The following is a 3,663-nucleotide window of genomic DNA, read 5'->3' as shown; positions in this document are numbered from 1 at the left end:
GATGATAACCATTTTATTTTATTTTATTAATTTATCATTTTTAACTAATAAAATTTTAAGTTAAACATTCCACAACCATCCATAATGTTACATTATGGTATAATTGTAACATCCCGATTTTGGGCCTAGTCGGAACAATGGTTTCGGGACCACTATTCCGAGGCTAGAGAAAATTATTTTAGTATTATTTTATGTGTTATAATATAATTTTATAAGTGCATGTAAATTTTGGTAAGTTAATTTTAGCAATTTCTAGTCCAATTTCGAAAAAGGACTAAATCACGTAAAAGGTAAAAGTTGTGTTTTAATACCTAAAGGTGTTAAATTGCCTTGTATCTTAAATTGGGGGTCTTTAAAGTGAAATTAGGCCGGCCATGGGAGACAAAAAAAATTGTTGAAAAAGTCAAAATTAGGTGAAGTTGGTCACCAATTTTGACTAGTTTTATTATTAACAAATTAAAAAGAAAAAGCTATCATTTTTCTCTTCTCCTCCACCGAAAATGGCAGAAAAGAAAGGGGTTTTGAAGCTCTGAAATATCAGCCACTTACATCCCTTGCTAGTAAGTGATTTTTAATGTCTTTCTTGATGATTTTTACATTTTTGAAACCCCTAAAGCATGAGCTTTCATATGAGAGGTCTATTTTGCAAAATGATGAAGAGTCTAGGGTTTTTCCATGAGAGTAAATGTGTTGTTTGCTGTGTTTTTATGGAAGATTATGAGTCCTATTTGTCTAATAAACAACTTTTGTGAAAGAAATTGCATGAAAACACCTTAAAAAGGGCTACATTGCTAAGTTGTAAAATGAGTTGTAAATGTGTGAAATAGTTGAAATTATGAGTTGCTATAGTTATGAAAATGGTTCATCTAGACTCAAGGAGTAAAGAAATGTGATAAAAATTATTTTACGAGCCTAGGGTAATTTGGTAATTTTGGCAAAATATAGGGGCAAAATTGTAAAAATTGCTCAAGTGTGTCAATGGACTAATTTGATCAGTACATTGTTTTAATAAGTTGAATGTGATATTTTAGATGATGAAAATCGAGATTTAGACCTAGAACGAAAAGAAATCGATTAAGGGATAATTACGTCTTTTTTTACCTTTGTGGTATCGAGGTAAGTTCATATGTAAATGTTGGTAACATAGTTATTATTTTAAATGTTTTGATGTTATTTAAATGATATGATAATTGTTATGAGATATTATACTTGTGATAATTGTTTGATAATATGTCAAATTATATGATATACTTGGAAAATGTGAAATACTACCGAGTATTGGTATCGGCATTCCGTAGAAGATGGTTGAGACACATGATTGGTAAAAAGGTCCCGTTGAACCTTAGGAATAGATTAGGATACAAGTGACATGTCACTGAAATATTTGGGCATTCGAGCTCGTTGAGTTGAGTCCGAGTTCACTAATGGATGCGAATGTTCAAACTCGTTGAGTTGAGTCCGAGTTCGTGAGATGTAACTAGGCATCCGAGCTTGTTGAGTTGAGTCCGAGTTCACTTATGGATGCGAACGCCCGAGCTCGTTGAGTTAAGTCTGAGTTCACTTATGGGCGGGTTACATGGTAGCTTGGCTACATATGTGGCACTTATGTGCAAACTTTCCATGTATCCGAATTATATTCCGATGTGTTCAATGGGTAAAATTCTACTCAAATGGAGGAATACTCGAGATGAAAGGGACGTATTGATAAATGTTGTGAAATGGATACTTTGAACAAGTATGTACTTAACCCTCGGGTTGAAAACTCGACATAACAACAAAATGGTAAGATGGTAAATGAAAATGTGATATAAATGTCTCGGTGATGATTATACAAATGATGTTGTATTAATTTTGTGAACAATGATCATGAATGAGTAATTTAGCCTTGATGATTTGAGTTCTTGCAGTAGTGTAACTTTGAAAATACACTAAAAATAGTGGAAAATGAGTTAGAGGCAGAATAAAATATGGGATTAAAGCTTAATGAGTGTATTTTCACATGAAAGAAACAGGGGAAGAAAAAGAATTCCATATTGTGTGATATTTGAATTCTTGTGAAACAGGGTCTGAATGAATTCGAGATCCCCTGTTCTGACTTTAGAAATTCACCAAAAATTGTACAAAAATTATTAAGAGTCATACCTTAGGGGAAATAAATGGCATGGTCGTTGGAATTCTTTACAGGGAGAAATTCGGTTCGTAGTGCAGAGGGGTCAGAGTGGTCATACCCTGAAACAGGGGAGACTTTAACTAATAAACTGTACTAATTGGCCTAACCAAAAATTCTAGAAAAAAATTAGTAAGTAGAAATATGAGTCTAGTTTCAATAGAAATAGACGAGAACATTATTCGAGTCTTGTACTATGAGATAATTGAACTTTAGTACAGAAGGGTCGGAACTATCAGACAGTGAATCAGGGGTAACTTTGAAGAATAAACAGTACTATTTGGCTTAACCAAAAATTCTAGAAATTTTATGGAAGAAAGGAAAATAAGTCTAGTTTCATGGAAAATTAACGGAACTTAATTCGGAGTTTCGTAGCTCTAGATATAAATAATTTAGTGACTATTGCTCAGAAAGACAACTTGTAGTGAACTTGAGAATATGTTGTAAACATTGATAAAACAAGTTAATGAGTTGCTTATTATTTTCATATGAACTTACTAAGTGAAAGCTTACCCCCCTTCTTTCCCATGTTTCCTAGGGTTGCCAGGTTAGCTCGGGTTGGAGTTCATCGGAGATATTATCTCACTGTCAAGCTAACGTTATTGGTGTAGTGATTTCAAGTACTTTGAGCCTATAGCATGTATAGGAGTTTAAATATTAGAGTATGTGATATGGCTTTAGCCATATGTGTTAGCCTATTTTGATTATGGGGTTGTAAATCCATTTTAATTATGCATGCATGTGCTATGGTATTATGTGATGAGTTTATAATGATTATAGCATGAATGTGGTAAAGATGTGAGTAAAATCTATGTTATCTATTGCATGTGAAATTGCCATAATCATGACATGTTAGGAATGTTTAAGTATCTAATTTTGCCATGTTGTATGTTATTGTATAAGTATGTGTGCATCTGTTGTGAGTGTGACAAAATGGCTTAGAAAATAGCCTTGTATTTGTCTAGGTTTTTGGACACGGGTTCGGGACACGGACGTGTCCCTAGCACACGGGCGTGTCCCTAGCACACGGGCGTGTGCTCTATACCCACACGGGCGTATGAAGCCTTGATGCAAGAGATTTTCTAAGTTTTTCATGAGTTCTCGGTTGGGTCCCGAACCACTCCAGATGTATGTTTTGGGCCTCGTAAGCCCGTATATGGGACAAATTGTATGTGAAAAGAAAAGTTTTTAATTATTTGAGATTTCATGGCCCTGTTTAGTATAGAAGTGTTAGTAAAAGTCAGGTAGCACCTCGAACCCCGTCCTGGCGTCGGATGCGGGCGATGGGTGTTACAATAATTTCAACGAAACCCTTGCATGTTAAATAATTAAGCCATTTAGCTAGTACAATTCAATAACAATTATGTTTTACAACTTTTACAATTTATTCCTTTTTCCTTAATTAAATATCTAATCAATATAATTTTTGAATCCACTATATAATAGCTCCATAAATATTAAAAAATAATATTTATGAGCTAAGTTTATGAAAATGA

The 3,663-nt window shown here is 33.7% G+C and overlaps 1 long non-coding RNA gene across 1 annotated transcript; it reads left to right on the top strand.

Moving 5' to 3' along the window:
* The first annotated feature begins 434 nt into the window (after nucleotides 1-434).
* On the top strand, nucleotides 435-3,026 carry LOC128281731 (uncharacterized). The gene is made up of 2 exons (XR_008271994.1): nucleotides 435-560; nucleotides 2,706-3,026. It is a non-coding gene; the product is annotated as an uncharacterized LOC128281731 (long non-coding RNA).
* Nucleotides 3,027-3,663: the final 637 nt, after the last annotated feature.

This window comes from Gossypium arboreum, chromosome 10, assembly GCF_025698485.1.
Source record: "Gossypium arboreum isolate Shixiya-1 chromosome 10, ASM2569848v2, whole genome shotgun sequence".
Taxonomy (NCBI): domain Eukaryota; kingdom Viridiplantae; phylum Streptophyta; class Magnoliopsida; order Malvales; family Malvaceae; genus Gossypium; species Gossypium arboreum.
Note: the sequence above shows the minus strand (reverse complement) of the source record. Positions and strands in the feature narration are given on the sequence as shown.